This window comes from Mesocricetus auratus, unplaced genomic scaffold, assembly GCF_017639785.1.
Source record: "Mesocricetus auratus isolate SY011 unplaced genomic scaffold, BCM_Maur_2.0 Super-Scaffold_100021, whole genome shotgun sequence".
NCBI classification, from domain to species: Eukaryota; Metazoa; Chordata; class Mammalia; order Rodentia; family Cricetidae; genus Mesocricetus; species Mesocricetus auratus.
The window spans coordinates 1292164-1310318 of NW_024429202.1; the positions used below are offsets into that span (position 1 = coordinate 1292164).

The window sequence follows — 18155 nt, forward strand, 5'->3', positions numbered from 1 at the left end:
AGGAGTGGAGTCATCCCCCAGGGTGTGGTCAACCTCCCAGGAAGCATATCCATAAAGAAAACAGCCAGAAGCTACCAGCATCATGAACTGCATCCTGCCCACACTAGTATGGTGATGGGCTTGCTCTTGGGTGAGTCTTATGCAGGTATCCTCATTGTTGTGACATGGTGAGGGCTGTGGTCCTGCCATGTCCAGAAGACACTGTTTTACTCAGGTCCTCCCTAACCTCTGTCTCTTAGGCCTTTCTGCACCTTCCTCCATTGCATCTGTCCCTCCTCATTGGGAGGAGCTGTGATATCTGGTTTGTTGCTGAACACTCTACTTAGCCTATTCTCTGCAATTGGACCAAGTGTGAGTGTCTGTATTAAACACTGTCTACTACACAAAGAAATTTCTCAGATGAGGTGAGAGAGCTGCACTAATCTATGGTTAGAGACTATGGCCTTTGAGGATAATTTAATACTGCTTCCTAGATGGGGGCAAAATAATAGTAGTAGGCTCACCCTTGGGACTGTGACCTTGCCGACCACACATTATTGGATAGATTTGGGATATTGGGCATGTGTTGCATCCTCAGGATCAGGTTTTTAAATCCAGTTGGAAAGTGGTTGACATAACATTCATGTCCCTCTTGCATCCAAGGGTATGTCTTGTCACACTGTCTGTAGTTCATAGAGCTCTCGCTAGATGGAACTGTTGGTGACCTTTCCCCAGAGAAGCCAGCACAGTAGTATGATGAAAGCTAGGCACTAAGGATGTAACTTATGGGAAGTACCAACCTAGTTTCTTCAATTTGTTCATTTTCAAACAAATAGCAATTTGTTATATTTACAGATAAAATGTATTAATTGATTTTCTTCTTTACTTAGCAAAAATTATTTTTTTATGTTGTCAGGCTTATCAATTTACCTTTTTCCAGTGACTAAATATCATATCTTGAAGAGATATAAGTATATCTTGAAGAGATATAATTTCTCACAGAATAAATTATTTTTAACACGTATGCATGTTTCTTCTGATGTGTTTATCTATTTATTCCAGAACTTGAAGTTTTAAATGAAATAAACTACATTACCATAGATTCAAATAACTAATAAAGATCAAAACCCACAAAATAAAAGCACTTATATTATTGTAATTGTTACATGTTCTGATAAGGTCTTTATGTGTTTACTTTATTTACTTAGCATCTTACATGTTCACTTAAAACATAATTATTAGTAGAGTAAGAGTAACTTCAGTGTAAATCAATTTGTAAGCAGCCTGCATTATGTGACAATGTCTACAGAAATGTGTCAAGACCAGGATGTGTCAAGGATGCTTATGAAGTATTAGTTGGTTTCAAAATAACAAGCAGAATTATAATGCTGTTAAGAAATGGACCTGAGTTGATATTTATGACAGTCAGCTGGTTGCTTTCTCATGGGGAAATCTAATTAATAGCTAAGATTTTCCAAATTAAACATCAGTAATTTCATCATCTTAAAGGAAGGCCCTCAATGGGAGAATGTCAAAGAAACATGTTTGTCTTAGTCTTGGCTCTAAGTAGAAGCAAAATGTATTCCCTTAAATCTGTCATTACAACTGAGCCCTCACCCAAGACTGCCTGTGAAAACCTCTGCATGCACAGGAACTAAAATTTCCCTGGCTAATATGGTCCTGGGTTTTGGTTCCTAGCCAAAGAAACAAACAAAATTCAAAATTCAAATAATTTACAAAGCAACTTATTCTTCTGTAATAATATACATACACAATATTTACTTCAGAGGTATTTATAATATATGAATGTAAACACATCGGTAGACACATATGCACATAATACAGGTGTGTTCTTGTGTTCATAAGTAAGTCTTAGAGATTGCAATTCAGGCACAAGAGAGTACTATAGTAGCAACTAACTAGACTTCCATCAATTAAATTCAAAATAAAAGAAATCCTGTCTATTAATACAGAACTATCTTATGAACACAGTATTGAAAACACAAACAACAGATAAATATCACAGATACCATGGCAAGACTTTTTCTTGTATTTATATGAATTCAAAACTGAGCAGTACATTGTTTAATAAAATAAAGTGATATAAAAAGATATGCTACCACCACGGTAGTAAGGAGCCAAAATGATTCAGAAAAGCCATCTCTAGCCGGTCTATTACACCCCTTACTAAGTGGTACTCATCAAATTCTACTGCTCAAAGTGGATGTGGGGTGTGTGTTGGTTAGGAAAAACATATTTTATAGTACATATATTTTATGTTTTAATTTTGAAGTACTTGGGTCTGAATTCTTTGGAGTGGTTCTTTGGGCACACAGAGCTTGAGGTAGAATACTTGGGGTTGGAATCTGAAGAATGAATGTTGTTTGAGAAGAGGTGTGGCTGCTCACGATAGAGTTAATGCAGATGGTGACAGTGTTGGGCATACACAGAGGAGTTACAGGCAGCAGCAGCCTGCAGAACACCTGGGGCTTTTGACACTGTGGAATTCTGCCTCCTGGTTCTAAGTCAATGGTTCTCAATCTGTAAGGCATGCTGCTGTAGATTAAATGAACATCGAAATGTAATGAAAATCATGAAGTTGTTCACCTCAGTGAGGAAGAAGAAAGATCATACTATTCACATTTCCTATCATCCCATCAGTGACCTGTTTCAGACATTTCTAAGGGTCATGGTATGAACTTTGAGGTAACAGATAATTCTTTTTTGGTTGTTTTTCAGGGAATAAGGTCTCCCATCACTTACACTGGTCTTAACATTCTAGTGTTCCTGTTTCCATCTCCTGACCACTGAGGTTATATGTGTATCTCAGTTAGCTTAGGAACAAAGAATTCTACTGAAAACTTTTTGAGAACAAGTCTGAAAATATCTGGTATCCAAACTAGAAAAATAGATACAAGAGATACAAGAGGAAACCCGTGTACCACCATCTTCAAGGATGCAGAGAAAACCCTAAATAAAGTATTAGCCTATTGAATATGAAAATTAATGCAAAATTATACCATACTAACTCAGGTTTGTGACAAGGATAGTTAACCTCAGGGAATAGAGGTCACATGATCATTCCACTAAATATGGTCATGGAAATCAATAAGCATGTCTTCAAAAGAGTCTTGTCAACCAAAAGCACAGAAATTATCTCTGACCCAGTAGACTATCTACTAGCAGTCAAGAACACAACCATATAGGACAGCTTTCACAGTTTACTAAAGACAAAAATAAAGTATTGAAACAAAAATGTTGTTATGGAAAATCATGAAAACATAAAATTCAGGGTAAAGACTGCTGGGCTCCTTCAATATGGGGTTCCCATGCATTTCCTCATATATTTTTTTCTGCATTTTTATTCACTATGAACTAAGTTGAGTTGGCATGGGTATGGACATTAGTTCCTGGAATATTAAAATAATATATTTTACCAAAGCTATAAAGATCAACAGTGTGAAACAGGAAATGAATTCTTTAGTGCTGTTTCCCAGACATAACTGTGCATTTTGATGATTTTTATTTTTTCCTTGAACATTTTTTATCTCTGACCTCATATAAAATACTCAACATGGGAACAATCACAGATCACAGATATAAAGGTAGTTTATAGAGATAACATGTCACTCAAAATCCTCATAAGAGCATAAGACTGAATTAATCAATATAAATTTTGTATTTCATTCCTCATGTTTGAAATCTGAATGACCATCTGGCCACCCAGTAAGCTGTTTTGGGGGAGGGGATGGAAAGCCTGTGACTGAGCTGGGGAGATGGCTCAGTGGATATGGACAGATGGCCCAGTGGATGTGGACAGACATCTCAGTGGATGTGGACAGATGGCTCAGTGGATGTGGACAGATGGCTCAGTGGATGTGGACAGACATCTCAGTGGATGTGGACAGATGGCTCAGTGGATGTGGACAGACATCTCAGTGGATGTGGACAGATGGCTCAGTGGATGTGGACAGATGGTTCAGTGGATGTGGACAGACATCTCAGTGGATGTGGACAGACATCTCAGTGGATGTGGACATATGGCTCAGTGGTTGAGTGTTTGCTGCTTTTCCAGAGAACCTGAGCTGAGTTCCCAGCACCCATATGGGCAACTCACAACCTCAAATAATGCCAGCTCTGGGGCACCCAACATCATCTCTGGCTTCTAAAGGCACCACACACACATAGGGCCTACATACTACACACAAATAAAACTATTTTTAAAGCGTAAAAAGAAATCCTATGACAGCTGGCAAAGGCATGGCACCTCTTAAGCCACTCTGCTTAGATGGGCCAGAGTTCCAACAAAGAGGAGTGCACAGTTCCTCTGGGCTTGCCCACAGACCTCAGCCCTCAGCCCACAGTCCAAACTGAGTTCAGTGCAAGAGTGCCATTTGAAAAGGGCCACATTTCCTTTTCAGAATATCCTGCATTCAATGTCCAGTCCACACGAGGGTGTTACAGGTGTGTCACAGAAGATTCTGTGCTTGACCAAAAAAGTAAAATAAAAGACCCCTAAAGCTACTCAGTTTTAGCTGGTGGAGAATGAATGTGGAATCAGAAAATATTCTCCTTGGAATTTTATTGCACCCCAATCTGGTTCTCCACAAGATTCCCAAGAGCTCTACCCATTAGGGTCTCTGCTGTTTACCAGAGTGAATGACATGTACCACAGCACCGCGTCTTAACACGAGCTCTCTGTGCACACACACAGACAACCAGTGTTGTGAGTGCAGATGTGGGGTATGCTAGTTTCTATCTGGACTGTACCCCAGAAAAAATGTGATTCCATAGAGAGGACCAGAAGAAAAAATAAGGAAGGGATGCTAGATGGCCTTGACAAAGGAACTAGTTCACTCTGTGAACTTAACTATGAATGGAATTATAATAGCTAAGGAAAAAGCAAATAGTTATCCTCCATATTTTTAAAGTTATAACTTGAGCTATTTCTGCTACCTGGAATACATCATCAAGTAATAATTTGGAGAGAGTTATGTGAGGAATGAATTTTATGAGTTTTCCATAAGTGAAATTTTAGTCTTGCAAATCATGCTTCTCTGATAATGTCACAAAATTTATCTGTGGAAAATTCAAAACAATCATAAATCATATTGTGTTTGGCCAGATTTTTTCTATCAACATGTGCTGGCAGTTCTCAACAACAACAACAACGAAAATATTTTCTTAGTTTACTTTGAAACAATGGCCATGGTTACTACCGGATTTTAATAATGTGTGTAAACTTCAAAGTTCCTCGTATGCTGCAAATTACACGCTGGAACACACCATTTCTCTCTCAAGTGACAAAAACTTCTGTATGTGAAAAAAGCTAAAAACTGAACATGAAGAACTAATTAGACAATAAGCATGAGACCTGAGACATCTCCACCAGCCTTGGGAATAGGAGCATGGGTACCACAGGAAGACAGCACACATCTACTGTAGAGGTTGCAGGACAGCAGACACTATCACCATCGCTTGAGATGGGGAACCTGCATCTGTTCTGTATTACTATTAAAACAGAACGTCCAGAGAATGGTTTGTCCATTTTCAACATTACTTTTATCTAATTTTTGTCAGTGTCATAGATGTACGCAATTTACTGTTAACCTAGTCACCCACTTCCTTCTCTCAGCCCCTTTCCACATTCTATACCCCCTTCTTCTTTTTCTCAGTTAGTACTCCCCAAGTGTCATGTTTTATTTGGGGGTGCAGTTCCTGTGCAGACAGCCAGAGCTTCTGTGTGTTCATGACTACACTGGACATGTCATATCCATAAGACAAGAGTTTTGTAGGACCTGTACCCATCTGTCATCTTGTACAAATAAACCTTGAGCATCATTTCCATATAAACCAGCAACTGAATCATTGGACATTTATCCTAGAGAAATAAAATCATTTGTGCCATATTCCAAAAACTGAAAATAACTGCAATGTCCCTCATTTGGAACAGCTCAGGGATGTGGGTCCAGCCTGTGGTGGAGTGTTTGACTTTGCATGGCCCTGGGTTCTGTCACCAACAAACACACAAACACGCACATGCATACGCGCACACAAACAAGGTCAACCTTCTAAAACACCCAATAATATTTATTTTTATTATGTGGCATGGCTTCACAAGCCTTTAATCCTGGCATTCCAGAGGCAGAGACAGGAGGAGTAGGAGCTCACAGTCAGCCTGTGCTACACTGAAACTGTTTCTCAAAATAACCTTTGTATTTGTTTGGGTTTTGTCTTAAGATCAACAGAATCCAGCCATGGTATCTCACTCTTATCTGTAATGCTAGCACTTGGGAGGCAGAAGTTAGGCTTTAAGTTTGAGGCTAGCCTGGGTGATCATGTGAGACTCTAAAAAAGAAAAAAAACCAAACAAGAAAAAGAGGGGTCTTTGTCCTGGTGGTTACATACATCTACACTTGCCATGGAAGGGTGTGTAGCTAATAGAGTTGCACGTATGGTTGGACCTGCCATCTAGTTCTTGGCAATATATGGACAGGGAGAGATGTAGAGAGCATCTCTGTCTTAAAAAAAACATTTGAGGAAAATAAAAATTCTTGTCAAATCAGCTTAAGTCTGAAATGCTGTATTTTCCAAAAATTAGAATTGTATTGTTTAAAGTATATAATGGGATATGTGAGAATCATGGGTTAACATATTACACTAATAGGATTATATTTCATATGCTTTCTGACCTCAGAATAAGGTATCTTTTGATTCCTCTTCCACAAAACACAGTTTCTAGACTAGAATGTGATTGGCCAACTTCTTTCTTATCCACAGCTGTTTTATCTTTGAAGTGTTTTATGACTTGGTCACTCCCCAGCCCCACCATTGCTCCCACATATTTGCTCTACACCTGGAGCAATGTTTGGTCCTCACATTCCCTTCACACTGATGAGATAACACTTGCTCTCAATTGCTGCAGTCATAGAAGCTCATTGACTCTACATACACACATCCAAATCTATTTGCCCACTAGAAGCAAACAAAAAGCATGGCTAACGATTTGCCTTTTGAGTGAAAGATATGAAGCATAATCTGAATGTAGAGTCCACCATCTGAAACATTTCGATGTTATTAGAGTCGTCTTTGAGGCAGACATTTCTCCATTTCTGTATGTTATGATGCCTGGGTTTGACTGACACTGTGTGCCTTATCTCTACTAAACTGATCTTCATGGACTATTTCAAATATCAACAGAAAATCAGAAGAAGTAGGGAAGAAGCAGAGCAACTGGAGATGTGGTGGGTATAGCAGCCTCACAGACTGCAGGGGCTGCACTAACGGTGTCTAAGCTGCTGGCTACAGACAGCGCAGAACAGGGATGGAGAGGAAACTGAGAACAGGGATGGAGACTGAGAACAAGGACAGAGACGGAGAACAGGGATGGAGAGGAAACTGAGAACAGGGATGGAGACAGAGACTAAGAGCAGGGATGGAGACAGAGACTGAGAACAGGGATGGAGACTGAGAACAGGGATGGAGACTGAGAACAAGGATGGGGATGGAGAACAAGGATGGAGACAGAGACTGAGAACAGGGATGGAGATGGAGAACAGGGATGGAGACAGAGACTGAGAACAGGGATGGAGACAGAGACTGAGAACAGGGATGGAGACAGAGACTGAGAACAGGGATGGAGACAGAGACTGAGAACAGGGATGGAGGCGGTTGCATATGGCTACTTAATCAGGCTCCTCATCCAGCCAGAGGGTCGTTGAGTGGAATTGTTCTCTGAGAAGAGTGTATCTGACTGGACACGTTGGGAAGGAGTTGTTATATAAATACTGGGGAAGATGGAAAGACAGTTGCTTTAGAATTCAAGGACTGGACATTAGCTTTGCTCTGAGTAGGAGGCCTGCCTCTGAGCTGGAGGAACTCAGTAGAATGCTAGGGGCCCAATATAGAGCAGGCCCTTTCTCTTAAGAACAGGAAACAAAGGGTATTTCATAGTTTTGAGTGCAGTATCCAAGTAGGAATTAACTGAAATAAGACAAGCTAATACTCTGAACCATAATTTAATTTTAAAGAATTAGCTATTATGATGTACTCTTGGCATGAATAACACTGTAGTTTAAATAGCCACACAAAGCAATGAGTTTCTTTTGTGCAACCTAAAAGCGCTTAATTGCAAAGTGACTCTGAAGGGCTATTCACCTCGCTGATTCTTAGAGCACATTTATAGTCTTCCGTTTTTAAATGACGTTAATCACAGAACAAGGAAACAGGTGCCATGATGTCATTGCTATTCTTCCATACTTTTCACTTGGCTTAAAACCCTTCATAATACAGTCCAGATTGACCTTAGATCCATACTTCTACTATCACAGTCTGCTGCTTCACAGGATTAGAGACATGTAGTAGCACACATTGTCTCATGAACAAAACTTTAATGCTAAAAGACAGTAAAGTTGGAAGCTGTTAATCAATATGGGAACCATCATCTATTTAAAAGAATGACTTCTTGCTATCTTTGCAAATTAAAATGCTTAAAATTTAAAATAAAATCAAAATAATCAGAAGAGAGGAGAAGGGGGTAACTGGAACACTTTTACTTATTTATATTAATTTTTAGTAGTTATTTTATAATAGAGACACAATGTCACTATAAAGTACAATTCAAGTTTGGATTCAAAATCTTCCTGCTTCACCCTCCCAATTTTTAAGTTTATAAGGATGGGCTAGCATGATCAGCCTCCCAAGTTTTGTATTTAATCAAATGTGTGCTTCTTAATAATACCAGCAAAATCTGACAGTTGGAAAATGTCCTAGAAATGCTGATGTTTTGATGAATGATTCTGACTTCATAAAAGTAAAGTTCAGGAAAATGTGTGTGTGAGTGTTTGTGAGTGTGTGTGTGTGTGTGTGTGTGTGTGTGTGTGTGTGTGTGTAGTTTGAGGTAACTATCGCTTATTAACAATAATTTATTGTTGTTATACTACATGCATGATCCAGGAGGCTTCTCCACACGGGCAGTGACTCCCACTCACAAAGTTGCATTTCCATCATTTACTGCACCCCCATCAGTTAGGGCAAGTGCTCACAGGTAAGTAGAGAGCAGACAGTTAACTGGATTCATGTGACAGAGTGGTCCCTCAGATCACAAAGTGGCCCACCACCACAGTCAGTCACAGTTCCATGTGACACAGGGTGAGGTGGCTCAGGCGTATGCACCTCCCCACCAAATCACATCTCCAAACTGAGTTCCTAAGGTTCCAGTTACTAAACCCTGGTTACTTCAAAAAGTATTTAGTGCCAATGTCAAAATTCTTAAGACTTCAGCTTATAAAACTAAATTTGGACAATTAAAAGTCAATATTTTTTTGATAGACACTTTACCCACTAGCTGCCAGTCTCTGTATTTTTAACAGAACTTCAGCCTCTGACCTCTGCTTCAACATATAGTTAAGTTAATCAATTTATTACATTTTAATTTTTAAATACACTTGACTACAGCTATTAGTGCCTTTTTATTTGAAATTGTATTCACTCAAATTCTCCCTCATTTAAAAATATATTGACAGGTGATTTAAAATAAACATTTAGTTGTGTTAATTTTCCTTTGCCATGCACTTTGTCCTTATCTATTTAACTGTTTATTTCCTTTATCAGTCTTATTGATTTTACTCTCTAACTGGCAATACTGCACAGCTGTTTTCCTTCCCTCCTCGCCTTCTGCACTGTGCGCCTGCCCTCCTGTCAGCCTGCCCTCTCTGCCCAGCGGTCCCGCCCCACCTCCAGTCTGTCTGTCTGTCGTGTTCTGTCACCTTCAGTCTGTCTGTCTGTCGTGTTCTGTCACCTTCAGTCTGTCTGTCTGTCGTGTTCTGTCACCTTCAGTCTGTCTGTCTGTCTGTCTGTCTGTGTTCTCTCACCTCCAGTCTCTGTCTGTGTTCTCTCACCTCCAGTCTGTCTGTCTGTCTGTGTTCTCTCACCTTCAGTCTGTCTGTCTGTCTGTCTGTCTGTGTTCTGTCACCTTCAGTCTGTTTGTCTGTCTGTGTTCTCTCACCTTCATTCTGTCTGTCTGTCTGTCTGTGTTCTCTCACCTTCAGTCTGTCTGTCTGTGTTCTGTCACCTTCAGTCTGTCTGTCTGTCTGTGTTCTCTCACCTTCAGTCTGTCTGTCTGTCTGTGTTCTGTCACCTTCAGTCTGTCTGTCTGTCTGTCTGTCTGTCTGTGTTCTCTCATCGCCACCCCACCCAGCCTTTGCTTGCAGCCTCTCCCCCCTCTCCTCACAGACCCTGTCCAGTCTGCATGTGTCAGCACACACATGAACACACACACAGGAAACTTGGGGGCTGGGGATATGGCTCAGTGCGGGAAGTGACAGGAGCACAAGTTAAGGCTCAGAGCTCTGCCTCAAAGCCCAGGTAAAACCAAACAGACGGAACAGCTGGGGGTGGAGATGCATGCCAGGGATCCCAATGCTGGAAGCCAGAGACAGGCAGATCGGGTTCCTGTCTCTCAACTGGTGATCTTTCGGTTCAGACACTTACATGGAGAGACAGAGGGAGCATTCAATTTTCAATTTCTGGCAGCCATACCTGCACACATGGGAATAGACACATGTAGTAAGCCATTTTTAAGAAACTTTTAATAAAGGTGTGGTGGTGGCGCACACCTTTAATTCCAGCACTTGGGAGGCAGAGGCAGGTGGATCCCTTTGAGTTCAAGGACAGCCTGGTCTACAGAGTTAGTTCTGTGTAGTGAAAGCTGCACAGAGAAACCCTGTCTTGAAAAAAATCTTTAATAAAAAGCTAGAATCCACACATTATCAAAAACATGAGGCATTTGTCTTTCTGAGGTTGGTCACCCCACTTAACACATTGTTCACAGTGTCTGCACCCCCAGTTTTATTTTATTGAAAACATTTTCTTGTTCAATACATTCTGGTTATGATTTCTCTACCCCTAACTCCTTCATTAACCTCCTATTGTCTGCATCCTTTCTGCTTCTCCTTAGGAAACAAATAGGAATCTAAATAATAAAATAAATAAAAATAACCAGATATAAGATAGAACAAATAAGAAAAGAGCTGAAGAAAAAGTACACTGAGCATATATAGACACAGAGACACGCAAGAATCCCATAAAAACACCAGGCCAGGGCGGAGCGGCGGATAACATGCCCAAAGGGCCTATAAAGTAAAAAATAAAATAAAGAGCGAGCCCTGACTGAACATGATGACACAAAGAACATCCAAAGCTACAATTGAGTTCATTTTGTGCTGGCCATCTACTTCTGGGTGTGTGATGTGCCCTGAAAAACAGTTTGTAGCCCTGTGAGAGTCCATCAGAGGAGACAATTTTCATTTGCAAGTGGTTATCAACTGGAGAGAGTTTCTAGGTTAGGGATAGGAGCTTGTGTCTGCTTCTCTTCTCAGCGCTGGGACCCCTATGATGCAGACCCATGCAGGCCCTCTGCATGCTACCACAGCTCTGTGGGTTCATATGGGTGTCCTATTGTGTTTGGGCCTTGTTTCCTTACTGCTCTCCATTTTCTCTGGCTCTTATAATCTTTCTGCCTCCTTTCCACAGGGTTCCCTTAGCCACGAGGGGTGGGATTCGGTGAAGACATTCCGTTTAGGATTGAGTGTTCCATGTTCTCTCACTCTCTGCACATTGGCTGTGGGTGTCTATATTTGCTCCCATCTACTGCAGGGAGGATGTTTTTCTGATGGTGGCTGAGCAAGGTACTGATCTATGAGCATAGCAGAATGTCCGTAGTAGTTATTTTATTGCTATAGTCCTTTAGCAGAAAAGTAATATTTAGTTTCCTCCTAGGTTCCTGGGCTATCTAGTGTCTGTTTCTTTGGCCAACTGAGCAGGATTGGGGATGAGTTCCATCTCATGGAGTGGGCCTTAAATGAAAGCAGATATTGGTTGATTACTAGACTACAGATACAAGGGACATACCTCAAAATAATAGAGGAGATTTGTAGCAAGCCCGCAGTCAGCATCAACCTAAATGGAGAGAAATTCAAAGCATTTCCATTGAAACAAGGAACAAGACAAGATTGTCCACTCTCCATACCTACTCAATATGGTACTTGCAGTCTTAGCTAGAGCAATAAGACAACTGACGGGGATCAAGGGAGGCAAATAGGACAGGAAGAAGTCAAAGGGTTGGTATTTGCAGATGATGGGATTATATACACAAGCCACCCCAAAATTTCTACCAGTGAACTCCTCCAGCTGATAAACACTTTCAGCAAAGTAGCTGGATAAAAAATTAACTCAGTAACTCTCCTACATATAAATCAAATGACAAATGGACCCAGAAAGAATTCGGGGGAAAAAGGTCTTTCACAACAGCCTCAATAAAACAAAACAAAAAAAAAAACAGACAAACAAAACATCTTGGAGTAACTCTAACCAAGCAAGTGGAAAACTTGTATGATAAAATCTTTAAGACACTGAAGAAGATGACTGAAGATGGAATAGATCATCCATGCCCACGGACAGGTGGGATCAATATAGTAAAAGGAGCCATTGTGCTAAAAGCAATATACAGATTCAATGCAATCCCCATCAAAGCATCAACACAATGATTCACAGACACACTTTTTTCTAATTTCAAGCAGCTGACTTCAAGTGTCATTTGTAATTATGACTGAATAAAATTCCAGTGTATATTATCCACCACATGTTCAGATCCACTCAGCTTTTAAAAACATTAAGGCTTATTTATTTGTTTATTTATTTAATTATTATTAAGATAAGCAATATCTACTGCTATCTGGGACAAACATAGCAGAACTCAGCCTGTAAGAAATTAGAACTGAATTTTATGTCAGAAGCTTAGTTTACACAGGTGAGATTCATGTAAAAATGCAGGCTTTTTGTAAGAAGTGGTAACCACTCATGTATTCTTCTGTCCTTAATGACCTGAAGCACTCAGGGTGCATTTGAAAGTGAAAGAGTTCAGAGACCCAGGACTTCATCATATTGCATTAGAGCTGGTCTTGTCATGTCAGAAAAACCAACTTCAAACTTCTGTTAAAGCTCTTGCTGGTAAACATGTACCTATTAGTGTTGCCAACATCTTGTGGTCAGAAATCTGAACTACAAGAAAAAGCTAAAACAAAATTTCCCTACAATATTAGAAAATAAAACACTTAAAGTTTTTAAAAAGTCCTCCTGACCCACAGAAGAGGCAGCCTCCAGAGGATCAGTTGTGTCCTTCAGGGAAGTTGTCACTAAGCACCAGGCAGGTGCCATCCCTTTAAGCTTTACCTTTGCACCAGAAAACATGACACTAGAAAGACTAGCAAAACAGTCTGATGGAATTTGAACACTGGCATATGGTTCAGGAAACTCAGCTACATCACAAATAAATATTCTCTTTCTATAGCTGCCGATCTATAGGTGAACAAATTAGAAGAAATGACAGCTTTTCTCTAGTAAAATAAACCCAGTCTATTTGTACTAGATGAGCCAAAACAAAGCTTTATACACTATTAAGGGCTAATATTTAAAGAAAAAAATTGGAGACTCTCCATTTTCTATTTTCATCATTAAATATTATTCCAGGTTTAGTGTTTATAATAGACTAGAGTGGTTGACACTAATCTTAGAATAATTCTGATGTTCCCCAAACTAAAAGAACCTAAATTGGACTAAAGTGTCATAGTATATGACTTTCAAAAAATGGTTTCTCAAGAAGTGGTGAAAATCGTTAAGATTGTTTTTGCAATAGGGCTTTCCAGTATAATCTTTGCTGTCCTTGAACTTAGTATATAGCTCAAACTGAGCTGGAATTCACAATTATCTAGAGTATTAAAATGAGAGTGTATGCCAGCACTCAACGTCACTACATCTTATTACTTTTGGCCCAGTCCTACACAAGGAAGATTCTTCTAACGCCAGGCTACATCAGGCTTTGACTGTATGAAGCCCATTTCTAGTTAGAAAGTCAGATATCAGATATGACCGAGATTGGATTAGAGCAAGAGCTTGTGGAATGTAAGGAAGAAACTTACTAGGGAGAAAAACAACTACAACAGCATAAAAAATAATGGCCTCTGAGCCATGCAGTGGTGGTGCACACCTTTAACTCCAGCACTCGGGAGACAGAGGCAGGTGTATCTCTGAGTGTGACACCAGTCTGGTCTACAGAGTGAGTTCCAGGACAGTCAGGGCTACACAGAGAAACCATTTATCAAAATAAACAAAAAACAAAACAAAACAAAAACCCAAGAATAACAAGAAGAGGAAGGAGGAGGAAGAGGAGGAGGAAATTGATCTCTGACTGAATCGAGATATTTTCAAACTCATGGAAGAATGATTATGTGAAACTAAGAGAGCTTACACAAAAACATGTTAGTGTACTCCATGATTTGGGGAGAGATATATAAAAGACAAGTTATGAGTACGTGGCAATGAAAACTTTAATGGGAACTTTCTTCTAATCACTTTGTATTTTAGGGCTTGGATCTAGCAAAAATCATCAAGGACATAAATAAGGAAATTATCTAACAATACACACTAAAGACAAAATATCTCTGCATATTCTAGCTAAAGCAGGAGTCTTCTGTTAAATATTTTATTTTAATGCTTAGCCACATCTTGGTTAAGAGTTTTATGGAAATCTAATCATATATAATAATGCACAAATAAAAATTATGTGTTTTCTTCTATTTTGCTCTCTTAAAATTATAACCATTCAATTTCCCCTAATCATTGCTAGTACTTTCTATCATTTTCCCCACAGAATTTATGAAGACTGTAAGTTAAACTGTCTCTGGAATGGTTCATGGATAATGTGGCCCTAAAGGCAAAATTTAAATGCCTCTTTTACGCATGTTTTTAAGGAGGAGAATTAGGTGAACATTCTGTTATTGGAAGGTTTCAGTGGCTCATTTCATGTGAAATTTTGATTACAAATATTGGAGAACAAATCATATATAATGCCCTCCAGAACGACATGGAGCATGAAAGCCTTTGGGGACACAAAGAATTAGAAAGGACGGTTGTAAGTTTTAGCGAGTAACAGCAGAAGAGACTGTAATGTAATGGTTGGCATCAGCAGATTATCAGCAAGAAGAAAGCGTCACTAAGGCTCAGGGGAAGAGCGCAGCAAGCGTTGATGCATACAGTCTCTCAGGGTGAGAGAACAGTAATTGCCAAGGCCATCAGTAGGTCCCAAAGCATCTTTTTTGGCACCACCAATGGACTTACTTAGGAAATTACTGACTGTTATTTGTAGTATTTAATTTTTTTCTTTCAGAAAGCAGGAATGAGGAAGAAAGTGAGAGAAACAGAAAAAAAAGAAAGGGCATTTGTTTTGTAATTTTAAGTTTCACTTAACCTCTATGTGTAAACTATAAATAAACATCATGTTAAGCATTTAAGGTGAGGTTTACTCCCTCTATCTAGGGGTGAGAAGACTGAGGTTAAAAAGGCAAGAGAACTCAGTATCAGACTTCTGAGAGTGTTTCTATCATTCACTACAAGTTCTATATATTCTCAATTCCTCTGTCTTATAAATATACCCAAAGACAACAGTAACCAGCAGCTCCATTTTTTTATCACTTAGGAAGCAAGCTCGCTGACCCCGAAAGGGAAGAAAGACAGCACACAGGGTTAAAGGTGGACAGTAGGTCTATCTTCACATGAATATCCATACATGGCTTTCTTCTTAGTGGTAGGTCAAGAGTGTTTCTCTTCTTACTAATCTGGTCTAGTTCTGTGGCTTTCTTTCATCATTATAAAATGACAGAAGGGATATGTGTGACTTTAGAAGTTATGTAGTTTCTGTATTTACCCAGTTGGAATCCAACTGCTGGGTAAGGCAGCAAGGTTCAACTGAATAAAGCTGGAAGGAAGGAAGGAAGGGAGAGAGGGAGGGAGGGAGGGAGGGAGGGAGGAAGGAAGGAAGGAGGGAGGGAGGGAGGAAGGAAGGAGGGAGGGAGGGAGGGAGGGAGGAAGGAAGGAAGGAAGGAAGGAGGAAGGGAGGGAGGGAGGGAGGGAGGGAGGGAGGGAGGAAGGAGGGAGGGAGGGAGGGAGGGAGGGAGGGAGGAGGGTAAATATATTCTACATTGCAGGATGGTAGGTGGCAGATACTAGGTGCTCGACACATACATATGTACATATGCACACATGGAGGCATAATAGATAGTAACTGTTAGGTGGTGGATACATAAGACAACACCAGTCATTCTGCTGTTTTTAGGAAAAATTCCAGTTGAGGCTGCTGATATTTGAACTAAGGGCTCCTAGCCCTTCTAGCATGTTCTTGTCCCAGTCAAGCTCTGAGGTAATGGCAGTCATATGCATGATGCCAGCTGCCCATTGCAATGAATCCACGGAATACTGATGAATAGAGAACTTGTTCAATTTTATGTTGTAGGACCCTGGCTTGTAGAGAACATGTCATTAGGGAAATATTGGCAGAGCACAGTACAGTATCAGCTTAGCTCCAATCTCTACTCAAAAAGACAAGCAAAATCTGACATGAGGAGCAAACCTATTAAAATATGTGTACTCTCTAGACACAGTAGGAGTATTTGACAGGGATTGGCTGACAAGCCACAGAACACCAACCCAGCTCAGAATGTTAAAGATATACTTAACTCTGACTCTTTGGACCTCAAGTGTGGAGTTAATACCAAGCACATCTCCACACTACACAAAGTAGAATCACTTATTACACTTTTCACCAGGGCTCACGCACAACTATGTCCATTATACAAATACCACACTAGGAGACCTTATCCCTACTCCCTGAGTGTCCCTCTGAGGCAGGCATCAGTCCATTTTAGAGACACTGGCCCAGAGGATCCACAGGTATCCACAACTCACCCAGCAGGAAAGCCTGACAATTGGCATCAGCTCCTCTCAGGTGTTCCTTTGGATTTAACATGTGCTTTCATAACCTTCCTTTCTGTCGTCATTTATTGTTTATGATTTAATAAAGCTTGCCGGAGGATCAGAATGCAAAGCCAGACACGCTAGTTAGTCATAGAAGCTGGGCAGTAGTGGCACACATCTAATCCCGGGACTCAGGAGACAGAGGCAGATGGATCTCTGTGAGTTCAAGACCACCCTGGGTTACACGAGAGTGATTCAGTCTAAAAGAGAAATAGAGCTCACACCTTTAATCCCAGCACTAGAGAGGTATATAAAGAAGAAGCAAAGGGTCTCATTGGAGATTCAGTTTCCAGTCACAGGGAAGACAGGATCTCCATCCCTGCCTTGGTAGAGGTCAGAGCTACTGGTTGACTGCTTTGCTTTTCTCATCTTCAGCATGAACCCCAATATCTGATCCTTGAGGTGGAGTTTAAAATACACTGAAAATTATTTAAGATGAGAAGTCAGTCTATGAGAATTAGAAAATTACCCGACTCCTTAGGGGCAGTGGTTTCCTAATATGGCACCATGCTCTGACATGGCCAGTATTCTCACTAGTGTCCCAGTTTGCTACATTGAAGTCCCTTATTAGTTCTGAGCTCCTCTGAGATCTGTAAAAATAACAAAGTCTTGGCTTTGTCATACTGTGAATGGACTAGAGCAGGATATCTGTGAAGAAATCAAACCAGCGGTTAAAGGAGGAGGAACAGAAGGGCTGCTTAAAGCATGCACCCATCGCTTACTGCAAGCCCAGCAGACAGAGCCAACCTCTTCATGGAGCTGTAAAGCACCGTCTGCCTTGAGCCGGCTGCAAAGCTGGAAAGGCAACGCAGAAAACGAATTGCAAGGAAAAGTAGATGATTTGATTTACTCAGACTAAAAGTGTGGTAAGAAATTTGAAAATGAGCCATGTAATTCATAAGGTTCCCGTGATAATATCCAACCCACTTTTCACTCTGAACGTGTCTCCACTGTGGCTACATAGCATGCCGTGTCACGATGAAGGGCGCTTAGTGCAATCCTCTTACTGAAGTCTTAGTGTGCCACTGACAATGTGACAAGTAAGGGTTGGGAGAAAGAGAGATTTCCTTACAACTGTCCCATTAAAAACTATAGCATTCCTTTCAGAGTCTTGTATAATAGTGTACTACTGGAGAAATACTGACTAAAACAACATAATTTACTTCAGTATCAAACACAACTTGTACTGAGCTATCCAATCACTGTGAGTGTTAATCACATTAAATATAGGATGCATCTAACTATTAATCCATTCACATTTTAACAGGATCCCACTTTGATTCTTCAGTGTTATATGATTAGGGTGATGG

The 18155-nt window shown here is 40.2% G+C and overlaps 1 protein-coding gene across 1 annotated transcript in view; it reads right to left on the minus strand.

Annotated features, from left to right (window-relative positions):
- Positions 1-18155, minus strand: part of Kcnh8 (potassium voltage-gated channel subfamily H member 8) — a 375994-nt gene that overhangs the window by 180230 nt on the left and 177609 nt on the right. The window lies entirely within an intron of this gene.